This window comes from Tupaia chinensis, unplaced genomic scaffold, assembly GCF_000334495.1.
Source record: "Tupaia chinensis unplaced genomic scaffold, TupChi_1.0 Scaffold138725_1, whole genome shotgun sequence".
Classification (NCBI taxonomy): Eukaryota; Metazoa; Chordata; class Mammalia; order Scandentia; family Tupaiidae; genus Tupaia; species Tupaia belangeri.
In genome coordinates, this window is record NW_006198617.1 from 2,611,455 (window position 1) to 2,629,126 (window position 17,672).

Here is a 17,672-nt window from a genome sequence, read left to right on the forward strand (position 1 = left end):
GAGCGGCCTCTGCGGAGGTTCCCACCCCTTCTACCTGTGCGTCCAATCGGGGCCCACCGAATGAGAAAGCCACGCCTCCACCCTAGCGCGCGCGCGCGCGCCGCTGTCCAGCTCGCCGGCGGGAGCCGCCCAAAGGGTGCTCTGCGCTTCTCACGGGTGCTCTCCGGGACCGGCGCCGTCCTCCAACGCATGCGCGCTGGCGGCCGTGGGCGCTGGGTGAATGGAAGGCAACGCCCGGGCGCGGGCGCGCGCGCGCGCCCCCAGGCGCCCGCTCCCAACTCTTCTGGCCAATCACAACCAGTCCCGCGAGCTTCCGAAATCGCCCTCGTTTTTGCTCCACTTCCACTTCCTTTATCAGTCCCTATCGCTCACGGGATTGTGCTCCATTTCATCCGTCCCGGGAGTCCCGTGAATGTATCCTCCCCGATAGAGGGTGAGCCGTCACGTCCAAGCACAGAGAGCGCGGTCCTCCCGGATTCTAGAGCGTCTAACTAGACGCCAAAAGTGACTTCCGGTGGCTGGTCCTTTCCGCCCAGTTTCCGGCGAACCTAGCCCTCAGCAGTTTTCCCGGCCGCCCGGCGGCTTTCCTACGCGCGCCGCTGGGTCTCCCTACTCCTGCGCTTTGTACTGCGGCAGTGGTGAGAGAGGGAGCAGGCTGGACCGTCCAGCCTGTGCGCTCCCGCGGAGCCCGCGGGTCGACGGCCCTTCCTGGAATCCAAGTTCCCCGGCCCACCCCAGAACCGGTAGTTCATTCATGCAGGACTCGTCCCTCTGAGGCTCAGTGCCGAGGAGACAGAGGTAGACGTGGACTGGGTGGGTTAGGAAGCGAGGCCTTCAGCAGGGGCTCGAGGTATGTCCGTAAGGAACGCATGATTTTGGGGTTGGGACCCAGAGAGGCTGGGTTTCCACCGAGGGAGATGAGAAAGGGCCCTGCAGCCGAGCAGAAGTGCGGAGGCCGAGTGCGGAGGGACCCAGGCTCTACAGGTCCTTCTTTGGCTGTGACTGGAGGAGGGATCAGGATGGACCCCAAAAGCTGGGGTCTTGAGTTGACCATTGACCTTAAGTTACAAATGCCCCAAGGGTGAATCTAGACCGGAAATGAATCTTGGTAAGCCTCCACCTATTTCTGGTTTTGTTTATATTCGCCACTGGTATTTTTTTTTTTAAGAGGTTTTTGCTATAGGCTCGTGCGCTCGCTAGACAGACAGAGAGAGACAGAGAGACAGAAAGCGAGAATCACCCCCCCAGGGGGGATGGCCACGCCGCAGTCCCTTCTCCGTTCTCCTCTCGGGATCTTGGGCACGCACACACACGCGTCCGGCGTGAGTTTAAGCCACCGGGTCTGGGATGAGAACCGCGGTCGACTACGTGGGAGTCCAGCGACATAGCCATTACACTAACTGCTGGTCCCTGCCACTAGTATATTTAAACGCAATACATTTTTGCAAACTTAAAACACACCTGTGAACCACACTCTGCTAAAAAACAAGAACATTACCAGCCATTCATAAGCCTATTCTCTCTTTTTTTTAAGATAATTTTTTCTTTAAAAATTAAAGGCATCCCCAACAGTATTGCCACACTGCGTTCCACCTTGAGTCTCAGCCATTCTGGACTGCTGGCTATGCAGCCACACATGGAGGCCTCCAGATGTAAAGTGAAAAACTAACTCCTAGTTACTGGACCTTCCCAATGGTTTCAGCTGCACCTAGCTGGCCCTTTCTCTAGCTGACAGTTTGTTTTTTAACTCTTTTTCATAATTTTATTATTATTTGCATTGACTTTGAAGAGGCTTAATAAAATCCATACATTAAAATAGAAAAGTAAATTTTGCATTCTAAAAAACTTGACATCAGCAAAAACAAAGAACTATTAGGTAAACTGCAGGGCAAGTACATACATAGTATTTAGACACATAGCTATGTTTGGGCCTCTGGGTTAAGGTTGAACTCAAAATGTGTTTCTTATTTTCCTGACCTGACAGTATAGCCAGCGTAGTAAAAAGCCAAATTATCTTACATGATTTAAATGGCATATTAATAATGAAGCCATATGCACAGAAAGTGGAATTTTCTGTCATTGAGGTCTGATCATCTTTTTTTACTTTTTTTTTTTTTTGAGAGGTTTTTGCTATAGGGCGCGTACGCTCGCCAGACAGACAGAGAGAGACAGAGAGACAGAAAGCGAGAAATCACCCCCCAGGGGGAATGGCCACGCCGCAATCCCTTTTCCTCCATTCTCCTCTCAGGATCTTGGGCACACACGCACACGCGCCCGGCCTGAGTTCTAAGCCACTAGGTCCGGGACGCAAACCGCGGTCGACTACGTGGAAGTCCAGCGACATAGCCATTACGCTAACTGCTGGTTCCCAGGTCTGATCATTTTAGTTTTTTAGAGAGAGGTTTTTTTGCTATAGGACATGTGCGCTCACTGGCAAAACAGAGACAGAGAGGCAATGAGAAAAATCACCCCATACCACAATGCCTTCTCCTCCATTATTCTCTTGGGTTATTGGGCACACACACACACACACTTGGCCACACACACACACACCCGGCGTGTGTTTTTTAAGCCACCCGGTCCGGGACACGAACCGCGGTCGACTACATGGGAATCCAGCGACATAGCCATTACGCTAACTGCTGGTTCCCTGATCATCTTTTTGATGGCTCGGCTTTTGGTGCTGAAGTAAACAGTCCTCCTTGTCTCTGACATGCATGCCCCATGGCGTCCTCAGTGCAAGCGTGGGGCACGCAGGAACAGGACATGGTAAACACGTTTGTTCCCAAGGAGCTAAGTGCAGGTTCTGTCTGATCCAGGAAGAAAGCTTAAATACCTCTCTAAGTGTCTCATCTAGGCTAGTATACAAGTTGCAGACAATTGAACATCCCCTGGCAAAAACTCTTTGATTCCTGGGACAAGCAGATGGCATAATGGCTATGTCTCTGGACTCCCATGTAGTCAACTGTGGCTCGAGTCCCGGACCCAGTGGCTTAAACTCATGCTGGGCACGTGTGCATGCATGCCCAAGATCCTGAGAGGAGAAGGGATTGCTGTGTGGCCATCCCCCTTGGGTGATTTCTTACTTTCTGCCTCTCCATCTTTCTGGCCAATGTACTTACCCTGTAGCAAAAACCTCTTAAAAAAAAACAAAAAACTCTTTGATTCTTTCTTACTTTTTGGGGGGGTTTTTTTGAGAGGTTTTTACTATAGGGCGAACCAGCATGCCCCAAGCTGGCTCCCAAACAAATATATATTCTTACTTCACCTTTCAAAAGGCAACATGTTTTATAGACTTTTTTCAAAGTTCATTATTTTTCTTGGAAGGTTTTTTTTTTTTTTTTGGAGAGATTTTTCACGATAGGGTGCATGCGCTCGCCAGACTGACATAGAAACAGAAAGCGAACAGAAAGCAAGAAATCACTCCCCAGGGGGGGTGGCCACACCGCAATCCCTTCTCCTCCATTCTCCTCTCGGGATCTTGGGCACGCACACACATGCGCCCGGCGTGAGTTTTAAGCCACCAGGTCCCGGACGCAAACCACAGTCGACTACGTGGGAGTCCAGCGACATAGCCATTACACTAACTGCTGGTCCCCTATATTTAACTTTTTGGAGAACTACCAAGCTGTTCTCAGGTAGCTACATTATTTTATTATACAATATCATCAGCAATACTTAACGATGACAGTTTTTCCATAATCTTGCTAACTCTTGTATTTTTTTCCCTTTTTTAAATTTTAGCCATCCTAGTGAGTTTGAAGTGGCATGCCATTGTGGTTTTGATTTGCATTTCCCTAGTGACTAATGGCATTGTGCTTCCTTTCATGTGCTTATTGGCCTTCTTTGTGAAGAATGTCTTTAAACTATTTTTTTTTTTTTTTTTAGATTTTCGCTGTGGGGCTTGTGTACTCACCAGAGAGACAGTGAGAGGGAAAGTTAGAAATCCCTGGGAGGTGGGAGGGAATGGCCACACTGCAGTCCCTTCTCCTCTTCTTTGCTCTCCTGGGCACCCACATACACACGCTGGAGTGATTTCCAAGCCACCAGATCCAGGACTTGTACCACAGTTGGCCATATGGGGAGTCTAACACCTTCACCACCACACCACCAAGGGGGCCATCAGGTGACTTTGCTTTCTCAGTTTCCCTCTCTCTTTCTGGTGAATAAAAAAATTATAGTAATAAAATTAATGAACTTTTTTCTTAAAATTTGTATTGTGATTTTTTTTTAAGCAATAGCATGTGCACACGCGTGAGAGAGAGAGAAGCACTCTCAGCTTCTCATCATGCCATGATCCCTTACTCAGCCCTTCAGCGCTAAGGATGCTGTGCATCCATACAGCAGGCTGACCCGGGGATCCCAACCCACGTTTGGTTACATGGCTTCCAGCCTTCCAGGGCACCGTGTTAGCACTGCACCACAGCAGCCAGGCCTGTTCATTTTTAATGGGCTATTTGCTTTTTTATTATTATTATTTTTTTAACTGTCAGAAAGTATGTGCACTTGTCAGAGAGAGAGAGAGAGAAGGAAAAGCAGTCCCCTCTCCCCGCAGTGGGACATGGTCAGCACAATCCCTTCTCTATTTTTGCTTTCTATCAGGATGTGGGGCATGTACACACATGTGCCCAGTGTGTTTTTCAAGCTGTCATGGCCAGGAAATGAACAACAGTCAGCCATGCGGGATCTGGTTCCTTTGACCACTAGTCATTGGGGCTGGCTCACTTTCTTATTTTCTTTCTTTCTTTCTTTCTTTCTTTCTTTCTTTCTTTTTTTATAAAATGAAGCCACTTTAATGTTTCTGTACAATTGAATAAATAATCTTTTGATGACTTGATGACTGCAGACATGTAAGACCGGCTATATTCAGAAACATCAGTCATGATGGTTTTCCAGATTGGGGTATCATCTTCAAAAATGACAAGGAGTTACTTGTATGCAACTGCTATCAAACCAGTAAGACAGCATTTATGCACCCAGCATTTTCAGGATTGTTGGCAACTTGGGCATATTTCCCCCAAATAACCTTGCCTCCTTGTGTCATAAGCCCAACTCGCTCATGTTCACCTCAATGACAGGACCTTTGGTGATAACACCTGAAGTTGTATATAGTGGGGCTGAGGGATTCTTCTTTACACCGAGTATTGGCAGGCAAAAGGCGACTTTCAGTTCAGGATGTGTTACGTGGGCTTCTTGAAACGTAAGCCCATTGGCCTAATGAATCTTTCATATTTAGGTGGCTTTCTAGTAAAGCATCTCCATCAAAGCAAACATTTAAAAAAAAATTTTTTTTTTGGAGAGATTTTCGCTATAGGGCGCGTGTGCTCGCCAGACAGACAGAGACAGAGAGACAGAAAGCGAGAAATCACCCCCCAGGGGGTATGGCCACGCCGCAATCCCTTCTCCTCCATTCTCCTCTCAGGATCTTGGGCATGCACGCACACACACCCGGCGTGAGATTTAAGCCTCCGGGTCCGAGACGCGAACCGCGGTCCACTACGTGGGAGTCCAGCGACATAGCCATTACGCTAACTGCTGGTTCCCCAAAGCAGACTTTTGTAACCATCTTCTTCCATGCCTCCTTCTTTCTCTTTCCTGTTTGAATAACTTTTCATACTTCTGTTTCTCCCTGGGCTCGAACTTTGGGTAGAGGGACTTCCCATGTTCCCGCTTTGTCTTTCCGTTTTTGTTTAATCATGTTGGAAAGTACTTTAGCTCGGGACTGTCCTTCTCTGTCCAACAGGTAGGCAGGTCCTGCTCCTTGTGGAGTCTTTCCATCATTCTTCTGTTTGGTGTTCCTCTTTTCATGCATCTTGATAGTCTTTTTCATTTGTGTTTTCTCAGCATGGCGCTGTTTATGATAGAGCTTAGCCTTCAGGCCTATCACCTTTTTTTGCCTTCTTCCCACGTTCATGAGCCTCCCGACTTTCCTTCTTTCTCTTTTTGTCACGGTAATCCAAATGGTATCCGTAGCACTTACGGCGTAATTCAGTATATTCGTTTTGTGGCATGGTGATGATTGCAGAGTCGCTGGGAGCAGCCTCCCAGATGCAAAGAAGTTAACTCTCAAGTCTCCGGGGCTGGCTCTCTTTCTTGTTGAGTTGTAATAATTTTTTGTGTATTCTAAATATAAGTTTCTTATTAGGTATATGACTTACAAATATTTATTTCCATTCCTTGGGTTGTCTTTTTCATCTTCTTCGTAGGGTCCTCTGTTGCACAAAATCTTTTCATTTTGATAAATTATCTGTTGGGTTGTTGGAAAAGTCATGGCACATTTTTGCATTAGAAAACCAGAAAACTACATCAGTACTTTGCCTACAACCTAGTACTTTGTGATTGGTTGCTTGTCATATCTAAGAAACCACCTCATTCTTCTTCACAGCTGCATAGTGTTCCTATACAACGCAACCTGTTAATTTAACTGAGACTCTTTAGGTAGACATTTAGACGAGTTCAAAGTTTTGGCTGTTGCAAACAACATTGCAGTAAATTTTCTTGGACACATCCTTTTGCACACTGCAAATATATCTGCAGGAAAAATACCCACAAGTAAGAGTGCCAAGTTAAAGAATATTGCACTTGTAATTTTAACAGTGAATGTCATATTTCTATCCTTAGAGATTGTACCAATTTAAACACCCACCAGCGGTTTGAGAGAATGACTCACACAGTGCTTTTTCAAAGCTTAGAATTCATTGCCTCTGTTAAAATAGGGAGATATCGTGTAAAAGTTCTGACTTCTGATTTCTTTTGGAAAATCATAAGATCTGTCAACATCAGAACTGCCTTTCCATATAGCAGCCATGAGCTGTAGCCCCACTATGGAAAGGGCATGAACTTTCCAGTTCGCCATAGTCCCCACCATTCCCTAACTGCCTCTCCAACACAGTCCGGGTGTCAGAGGCCATTCATCGCTGTCTGTGCAGCACTGATTTTTTTTTTTTTTAAAGGAGACAAGCATATCTCTGTAGAAATGAAAAGTGAAGTCCGTCACATGTTGTACACGAACATGAGCTCTCTTGCCTGGTCCTGTGAAGATAGGAGTTCAAGATTCCCACTTTAGGCTACCAGAAGCTTCTGGAGATTTTTGAGTAGAACACCCTTCAGAGCTGCCTTCCTAAAAAAATTTCCAGCAAACAGCGTGGAAGGTGTACTTGAGAGGGAGAGGCTGGAGGCAGGATTCCTGGGACCGCTCAGCTGCCAACCCCGATTGGGCTCTGGACTAGCGGTGACAGTGGAAACACGGGAGAGAAGTCCAGGACGTGGACGGGCTCGGGGCTGCTGAGTACACCATGGGGACGTCACCAAAGGGGACCCAGGTAGAGGCTGGGGCGTGCCAACGTGTGATGAGTCCAATGGTGGGTGCCTCAAGGCCCTTTGAGTCAACTTCTGTCGTGTGGCAGTTCCCATCTCTGATCCAAGCCCTGGGGCCTTGTCCTTGCAGCTTGCATGGAGCGTTCCAGTGGCAGACTCCTTCAGGCAACCTTGGGGGTCCTCCGTTGTGGCAGTGGGACAACCCCTGTAGTCAGTCGTCCCAGTTCAAGCTCCAGGGTTGCCTCCCAGTGGGCAGACTCAGCAGAGCAGGGGAAGGGGACTGTACTGGCCAGACCCTCTAGAAGTGGAGAGGGGCCTCCAGCTAAGCTCCACTGGCCACATGGATGGACTGCTTCCCCAAACGAGACCTGGGCTTTAAGGAAGGTGGGATAGATGCTGGGCCAGTAGAAATAAGAGGAGACTTAAAAAGTTTGTAAAAAGGGACTAGCAGTTGGCATAATGGCTATGTTGCTGGACTCCCATGTAGTCGACTATGATTTGAGTCCCGGACCCAGTGGCTTAAACTCACGCCGGTCGCTAGTGTGTTCATGCCCGGGCGCTAGTGTGTTCATGCCCAAGATCCTGAGAGGAGAATAGAGGAGAAGGGATTGCAGGGTGGCCGTTCCCCCGGGGGGTGATTTCTCACTTCCTGTCTGTTTCTGGCAAGTGCACGCGCCCTATAGCAAAAACATCTCCAAAAAAAAAGCTGTAGAAAAATGAAGCTAAAGTGCAAGTTTATTTTGGTGCGAAATAAAAATTTGAAAGCCATGCAGTTTTTGCATAGTAGGCGTATTCCGTTCACTTCTTGAAGTCCCCTCTGCTGCTAGCGGTGGAGTTAAAAGCTTCAAGGAGCACAGTCTGGAAGCTGCTCCACTGTTGTGTTGCTGCCCTCAGATCCTGAAGCTCCTGAGTGTTAAGTCACACTGGGGGCCAGCAGGTGGCATGGTGATTAAGGTGCTGCATTCCCACATGGCTGAACAGGGTTCAAGTCCCACACGTCATGTCTTGAAAATTACAATAAATAGGGACCAGCAGTTAGCATAATGGCTATGTCATTGGACTCCCACGTAGCCGACCAGGGTTCGAGTCCCGAACCCGGTGGCTTAAACTCACACCGGGCGCGTGTGCGTGCGTGCCCAAGATCCTGAGAGGAGAATGGAGGAGAAAGGATTGCGGCACGGCCATCCCCTCTGGGGGGTGATTTCTCACCTCCTGTCTCTATGTCTCTCTCTTTTTGGCAAGCACACACGCCCTATAGCAAAAAAATTTAAAAAACCCTCTCCAAAAAAGAAAATTACAATAAATAAATACATGCTTAGAAGATAAGTCACGCTGGGCATGAATCCTTGCCACATCGAGGCCACAACACTTGTCTGTACCGTGGGCTGGCATGTCCCAGCCTGTTCCGATGAGGGACGCCTGCGGCAGGCACTGAGCTGGGCCCTTGCCTGGCCCCGGAAGTTGGGGAGGGCTTCTGAAAGGAACACCCAAGTCCAGACCTTAAAGGAAAGGATGTGCCCACTAGGTGACAGTGAAGAGGGGTTCTGGGTGCAGGGAGCAACACGAGCAAGGTGACGCATTTCTTTAGTTTACACGTTTCTTCCATGAGAGGGAGGGACAGCGCGAGACCCCCAGCAGGTGCCGTGTCCCACTGCCAGCCGCAGCCAGCTTGGCTGAAGTGCGTACTACACCCAGTCCGCTCAGGGAGGGCCCAGGACACCAGCCCAGACCTTTCCTACGTAGTTCAGGTGCACTGCCACTGTGCCTCCACCTGGCCTCCGGAGGGAAGTAGTGAGCAGGAAGGGGTCACAGAGACGCAGCCCAGGAGGTAGCTGGGGTGGACAGCCTTGACCTTAAGTTCTCATCTGCAAAGCAGATATTCAGACCTCCCTGGGTTGTTGAATGAGTTTGGGAAGTCGTATTCTCAAGCCCCTGGCCCTTCAGAGCTCAGAAGCATCTATCAGGTTAATGCAGACTCTGCCCCTCAACCCTAGCCTCTGGAAGGTTCTACCTCCACCTTTCTCCTGGGAGGAACCCAAGGATGCAACCTCGTTCCCTTTACAGCCGAAAAATGGGCTCCGCTGGGGAGACAGAGCCACCCAACCAGGAAGCACAGGGCGGGGGGCACCTCTGCTCCTGGGACTCTCCCACCTGCTTCCTGTTTGCTGCAGACTCAGCCCCGCTGCGAGCACCAGCAGCTGTGAGCAGTCCTTTTGGGTCACCCAGTGAGTAGCCGAGGCATTTGGGGGCAAGTCCCAAATGGCCAAACCACAGCCCACGCCCACCTCTGCAGAGGCCATGAAGCCTCGCCTGCAGCCCCGCTCTCCAGGACAGGCAGGTGTGCGTCTGCAGGACCCCTCCCCTGCCTCCTCCCCACCTCCCTCAGCAGATGCCCCCCTGCCCCTGGTGCCACCTTCCTGACAAGTGATCTTTGGACATGGAACGTCTCCCTCCCAAGAAAGGGGCCAGCTCAACAGATGAATCTGAAGAGAACACTTCCTGTTCTCAAAGGGGATGTTTCAGACCCCAGAGGGGCAGAATGGGGAGGGGAGTTTGGGGGTAACAACTCCTTCCATGAGCCCTTAGACCCGCCGTAGAAGCAAGGACTGTGCTGTATTCCCAGTGGCTGGTGAGCTTAGTCACGCCCTGGCCCTCTCTGATCTCAGTCTCCTCTCCTACATCGCAGAGGGTGACGATCTGCCCCTGCCGTGTGGGAAGGAATCTCCCCAAGACAAAACGGGGAGTTGGGCTTAACTGGTTCCAGGCCTAACTGGAACATGGATCCTACTCTTAGGTGATGGTGGGGCCTGGAGGTGGGCAGGGGAAGCTGGGCCTGCAGGTTCCCCCAGCCCTCAACTTGGGAAGGTCAGTTAAGACTGCATTAGGCTGCAAGTAACAGAGACCCACCAGCCATGGCTTAGACACTCGAAGGTGCATTTTCTTTCATCATAAGACGTCCTAAGGACTTTGCTGATGTCCGCGTCGCTGCTCAGTGATGCTCGTCAGGGATTGAGGGGCCGTCTTCCTGCTTTTCCATCGCCCTCCTGACATTTGGCCACTCCTAGCTCATGGCTGCAAGGTGCCCACTGTGCGCCGGCCATCACGTTCATGCTGCAGACAGGACAGACGGGGAAGGACCTGGTGGCTCCATCTGCTCCCTGTCACAAGACCTGGTAGCTGCAGGGACACCACCCTGCACACACAGACACAGGTGACACTCTTACACTCACACACACAGCGTGCATACACACGTGGACAACACCGGTACGCAAACTACTGGGACACGCACCCTGTGCACACGGGCTTGCTCAGGCTGCACGCGTGCACACACACACCTCCTGCCAGTGCTTCCACAGAGTGGCCGAGACCACCCGCCTTCCCTGCGTGCCCTGAGAAATGGAGAGGGGGTGGCTCCTGTCTAGAAGGGCTGTACCCAAGGGGTCAGGCGGGCAGGGTTATCCCTGACAGCCCGGCCTGTGGCGAGGGCATGGCCTATGGACCCCGGGACTCGGGGAGCCAGGAGAGGTTCCTTGGCCATTGTGTGAAGGCCATGGGCCAGAGGGCCCTGAGGGCTACCGCTCAGAGCTGGCACCAAGTGAGTGTGGCTTGATGGGCCTGCCACAGCAGGGGAGTGGGCCCAGCAGGACACAGTGTCCAGGAGTGGCCGTCTCAGCCTCCAGAGGCCTGGTGGTGGGGCGACCTCACGACCAGATGACTCCAGACACAGCTTGGGGCCTCACCCGCTGCCACCACTTGGCACAGGCCAACCACAGGCCCTGGCAGGGGACAACCAGTCATGTCATCACACTGATGGCATTCCCCCACTGGTGCGGTGGTCCGCTGTGGCCCCGAGAGAGCCCAGGAGCTAAGTACGCAGGTGGATGTGCCCTCCCAGAACATTCCGGAGGCCCGCCCTGTGCTTGTCATGGGTGTGGGGACAGGAGTCAGATCTGCTGTCCGTCTGTGGAAAGATCCCAAGTCTGTGAGGGAGACAGACAGTGTCGTCAGAAATGTCAACTGCATGACCGCATGCCCGCCCCCGGCCCTCCTCCCTCTGCCCTCCGCTGGAGTGCTGGTGTCTCCAGGCCTTCGTGAGACAGAGAGACACCCTCAACAAGACCTCACGCCGTGATCCCGCCAGCCTTCTCGGCCACCCAGGACTATGGGCACACCTGCCGGCCAGGCACAGGTCGGCCAGAGAAGCAAGCCTCCATCTTCCCTGTGGAGCCAGCGTCCCAGTGTCCCAGTGTCCCTCGGGCAGCTCGTCACTGCTGCACCATCGAGCCAGCTCCCCACTCCTCCTTTTTTCCTTAGAGACAGAGTCTCGCTGTCACAACCCTCTGTCCTCTGCCTCGGCCTCCCAGCGGGGACTACAGGGCGTGTGTCGTCATGCTCGGCCCTTTTGTAGACAAGGCTCCACTCGTAGTTGAGGCCGACTACGTGTTGCTGACTTCCTGCCCTGAGTCCCTCACAGGCATATGCCACCACGCCCAGCCTTTAGGGTGGACTGGGATTCAAACCCCGGCCTCCCATGTAGTCCCAGACTGCCGAGCACAGGGCCTTAGCAGTGTGTGCCAATGTGGCTGGGCCGTAGTATGACACTTTATTTATTTATTTTTCTTAAATCATTTTTTTTTTGAAGAGGTTTTTTGCTATAGGGCGCATGCGCTCTCCAAACAGAGAGAGACAGAGAGACAGAAAGCGAGAAATCACCCCCTAGGGGGATGGTCACACCGCAATCCCTTCTCCTCCATTCTCCTCTCGGGATCTTGGGCACACACGCACACACATCCAGCGTGAGTTTAAGCCACCGCGTCCCGGACGCGAACTGTGATGGACTACATGGGAGGCCAGCGACATAGCCATTACGCTAGCTGCTGGTCCCTGAATCATTATATTTTATTTATAATTATTTAATTTGACCAGGGAGAGGAAATGAAAGTGAGAAAGCAAGCTGCCAGGTCCAGGACTCAAACCACGGTCAGCTATGTGGGAGTCCAGAGTCTTAACCACCACACGACATGCTGGCCCCAAGAAGACAATTTTTAAATGGGTTGAAGTCACCCAAGCCGGAAAATGGGACAACAGAAGGATGATTTTTAAAAAATAAATAAAAGTTGGGACCATCGGATGGTGTAATGGCTATGTTGTTGGACTCCCATGTAGTCGACTGTGGTTCGAGTCCCAGCCCTAGTGGCTTGAACTCAGGCCAGGCACGTGTGCATGCGTGCCCAAGATCCAAGAGGAGAATGGAGGAGAAGGGATTGAGGCGTGGCCATCTCCCCCAGGGGGTGATTTCTCACTTTCTGTCTCTCTGTCTCTGTTGTGCTCGTTAGCGCACACACTCTATAGCAAAAACCTGTCCCCCCAAAAGAAAGGAAGGAAGGAAGGAAGGAAGGAAGGAAAGCGTCCCAGGCGAGGCAAAGCCACTCCCCTGTTTTACCACGCGGTAGTCCAGAGATATTCTCAGAGAGGAGACTGCACTGGCAAAGTGACCCCTGATTTTTTATTTTTCTCCTTGATAAGAATTTGTGAGTTTTCAAAATGCTGTTGCACAATAAATAGAAACACGGGTGGTTTGTGTATGATACATAGCTGATTCTATGTACCTTTGACAGTTCTAGGATATTTGTGCCTTTTTTATTTTTTTAAGGTTTTTGCCTTAGAGTGTGTGTGCTCGCCGGAGAGAGAGAGACAGAGACAATGAGTGGAAAAGTGAGAAACCACGCTCCAGGGAGGCGGCCACACTGCAATCCCTTCTCCACTGTCTTCCTGGAATCTTGGACATGCATACACATGCACCCAGCATGATTTTCAAGTCACCAGATCTGGGACTCGAACTGCAGTAAGCCATGTGAAAATCCAGCATTGTAACCGCTACGCCATCTGCTGGCCCCTATTTGTGCCTTTTTAAAAAGGTCTCTCCAGACCAGCAAATAGCGCAGCAGTTTCATCGCTGGACTCCCACATGACTCATCATAGTTCAAGTCCCAGGCCTGGTGGCTTCAAAATCACGCTGGTCACGTGTATGTATGTGCCAAAGATCCTGGAAGGAGAATGGAGGAGAAGGGATTGTGGTGTGACCATCCCCCCTGGGGGGTGATTTCTCGCTTTCTGTCTCTCTGTCTCTCTCTGGTGAGTGCACATGCCCTAAGGCAAAAACTTCTAAAAAAAAAAAAAGAAGAAGAAAGAAAAAGTCTCTCTGTCTCTTTCTTCCATGATTGAGTGAGGGGTGAGGGAGAAAGAGAGGAAGACAGCGCCCCCCAAAAGGGTCTTGAGGCTGTGACCCACCCCCAGCCTCTGCCCATCATGGGCTCGCACGCTCACCTGGCGCAGACTTGGCGTGCTCAGGGAGGTCTGCACTCCTGGCCCTGAGCTCTCCTCCGGGGTCAGCCTGCAGGTGCTGTCACTGCCGTCACCGGCTGGCCCTGCTTGTTTCTCACTGCTGCACCTCCCCACCCCACTCCCCCCAGAAACCCTGCGGACAGGGCTCCTCGAGCTACACGTTAGAGGCTGAGGAGGTTGCGAGGTGCTTTCCCGTCTCCTCAGCCACGCGGTCCCCACATGAGCCCGGGAGGCGGAAGGGGACAAAATCACGAGGCTCAGAAACACGGGGCCTGGGCAAGGCTGTGCAGGCAGGTCCGGGTGGAGCGGGCGGAGAGCCGTGCCGGGCCGCCCTCGCATCAGTACCTACATTTACAAATCATGGCGGCCAAACTCTTCTCAGCCCCAGCAGCGACTCCCCCAGGAGCCTCTGGTATAGTCTCCTGTCTCTCTTCCACCCTGTCTCCTGGGCTGGAAATGGTTGCCTGCGGTTCGAGTCCCGGGCCTGGTGGCTTGAAACTCACACCAGGTGTATGTGCATATGTATGTGCTCATGGTCTCAGAAGAAGGGAGGAGAAGGATTGTGGCGTGGCCAATGCCCCGGGAGGTGATTTCTCACTTTCCCTCTCACTGTCTCTGTCTCTCTCCAGCAAGCGCATGCACCACCCTAAGGTAAAAATCTAAAAAAATAAAAATTTAAAAAAGGGAATTCCTGAGAGGTTGAGAAGGGGTGGTGTTTTGGTGTCTCAGAGGAACGACAACCACCTTTGCAGGACCTTTGAGAGCGGCGGGCAGGTGCTGCCTCCACAGCCAGGCAGGCTCTGCCTGTGAGAGCCCGCCCTGAAAAAGGGGGGGGGGGGCTGGGCGGCCACACAGCTACAGTGGGCTTCCTGTTACTTAGTGTCATCCAAAATTCACCACCTTGATAAAATGGGCGATCTCCGAAAACTCAGACTTCCAAGCTATCTTTTTTTTTCTTTTCTTTTTTTCACTTTTTTTTTTTTGAGAGGTTTTCATTTATAGGGCGCGTGCGCTCGCCAGACAGACAGAGAGAGACATAGAGACAGAAAGCAAGAAATCATCCCCCAGGGGGGATGGCCACGCTGCAATCCCTTCTCCTCCATTCTCCTCTCGGGATCTTGGGCACACACGCACACGTGCCCGGCGTGAGTTTTAAGCCACTGGGTCCGGGACGCGAACCGCAGTCAACTATGTGGGAGTCCAGCGACATAGCCATTATGCCAACTGCTGGTTCTCTTTTCGCTTTTTAAAAATTTGTCAGAGGTGGGTCTAGTAGGCGGCGTAGTGGTTAAGGCACTGGACTCTCACATGGCTGACCGTGGTTCAAGTCCTGGACTTGGAGGCTTGAAACTCATGCCGAACATGTGTGTGTGTGTGTGTGTGTGTGCCCAAGATCCTGAGAGGAGAATGGAAGAAAAGGGACTGTGGCAGGGCCAACCCCCCTGGGGAGTGATTTCTTACTTTCTATCTCTCTGTCTCTCCAACGAGTGCATGCACTCTATAGCAAAAACCTCTCTCTAAACAAACAAACAAACAACAAACAAACATTGCCACAGGGTGAGTGCTCTCGCTGGGGACAGAGAGAGAAGGGGAAAGTAAGAAAGCTCCTCCCCGTGGGGGATGGTGCACCACAATCCTCTTCCTCCTCCATTCCTCCTTCCTTTCAGGATTCTGGGTATGCACACACATGCATCCAATGTGTTTTTCAAGTGGGATCCAGCCACCTGGACCTTCACACCACCACCAGCTGGTCCTCCAAGCTCTCTCTCGAGAGTCAGAAGTTCTGACAACTGTGGACCCAAAAGCCTGCTGACGGGGGCTGGTATTCTGACGCTCCATGGCATACAGCCCACCAGCACCCACGTGGGCTGGCTGGGTCCATGTTCAGACCAGTTAGGGATCTGACCAGATTGCCCGGGGCCTGTGCCATCCATATTTTAAACACCACCCCATCCCTAACGATTCCCCAGGGCTAAGCATGTCCCATTGCTCCCTGGGTTGTTTCCATTCTCCTCTTGGGATTTCGGACATGCACACACATGCACTGTCATGAGTTTAAGCCACTGGGTCCAGGACTCGGACCATGGTTGACTCTGTGGGAGTCCAGCGAAGTGATCATTACACTATCTGCTGGTCCCATCCCTGGGTTATTTCCATACCTGAAGTGTCATGTTTTCTTTTTCTTTCTTTATTTTTGTAGAGGTTTTCGCTATAGGGAGCGTGCGCTCGCCAGGCAGGCAGAGAGAGACATAGAGACAGAAAGCGAGAAATCATCCCCCAGGGGGGATGGCCACGCCGCAATCCCTTCTCCTCCATTCTCCTCTCGGGATCTTGGGCACGCACGCACACATGCCCGGTGTGAGTTTTAAGCCACCGGGTCCGGGACACAAACCGCGGTCAACTACGTGGAAGTCCAGCGACATAGCCATTATGCTAACTGCTGGTTCCCAGTGTCGTGTTTTCTTAAAGCAGAGAAATACAGTAGGGCTGGTGATATGTTTCTGATTTTTATCTTTCAACAAAAATTGAAAGCCTTTTTTGGGAATCTGATGGGTTTTTTTGTTTTTAATTGTTACAAGGTGCTTAATTGTTTTAATTGTTACAAGGTGTGTGCTTGACAGAGCCAGAAGGAAAGAGAGAGGGAAAGTGAGAAACACCTCTTCAGGAGATGGCTACCCTGCAACCCCTTCTCCTCCATCACCCTCTCAGGATTCCGGGCATGCATGTACCTGCGCCCAGCGTGCTTTCCAAACCTCCAGGTCTGGGACTCGAACCGTCCAGTGAGCCATATGGGATCCAGCTGCCTTTACCACCATGCTACTTGATAGCCTAAGATCTGCTTTTTTAAAAAATTTATTCATTTAATTTTGTTATTATTATTTATCTTTCTTTTTTTTCATTTGACCAAAGGGAGACAGAGATAGAGAGAAAGTGAGAAAGCAAGCCACCAGGTCTGAGACTCGAACCATGGTCGGCCATGTGGAAGTCCAGCATCTCTAACCACCGTACCACCTGCCAGCCCCAAGATCTGCTTTTTAATATCAACCCAATCTAGCTCTTTGGGAAAGGGAAGTCAACTAACTCAATACTTTTTCTTTTTTAAGCTTATTGATTTCTTCTGAGAGAGAGACAGGCACCCCCAGCAGGTCATGCCATGGTCCACTCCCAGCTTCAGCCAACCCAGTTCACAGGCCACACACCTCACGTGCACCAGGAGGCCCAGGCATGCAGACCCGGATCCTCCCGTGTGGGTTGCACTATCTCTGCGCCACCTCCAGGTCCCGGCACTCAACAGTCACCTAGCCACCTTTGCCAATAGCCATCTTCTATAGTTTGGATAATGGTTACTCCCCCGAAACTCAATGCATTGGAGCTTGGTTGCATGGTAAAGGTGTTAAATTAAAACTTCCTCCCTTTGGGACTAGCAGTTGGCATAACGGCTATGTCGCTGAACTCCCATGTTGTCAACCAGGGTTCGAGTCCCCAACCTGGTGGCTTAAACTCACGCTGGGCGTGTGTGCGTACATACTCAAGATCCTGAGAGGAGAATGGAGGAGAAGGGATTGTGGCGTGGTCATCCCCCAGGGGGTGATTTCTTGCTTTCTGTCTCTCTCTGTCTTTCTGGCAAGTATATGCACCCTATAGCACAAACTTCTCCAAAAGAAAAACAAAAAAATGTTCCTCCCTTCATGGCACTGCGGGGTGGGGCGGTGGTGCTGCTGTGATAAAGTCATTAGGGCAGGACTCATGATTGAGTTCTGGTGGCTTTATAAGGAGAGAAAGCCACTTGGGTATAGACCATGCTCCGCTCTACTTTAAGTTCTGCCTTCTTCCATGTCGCGATACCTTTGGACTTTCCAGCCTCCAGAACCGTGAGCCAATAACCCCCTATCTATTTATATATGACCCAGTCTCAGGCGGTTCTGTTAGCAACACAATAATGGACTAAGATAGGCCCCCACAGAGCCTGGAACAACCCGTGCTCAAGTCCCCAGACTCCCTTGCAGCTT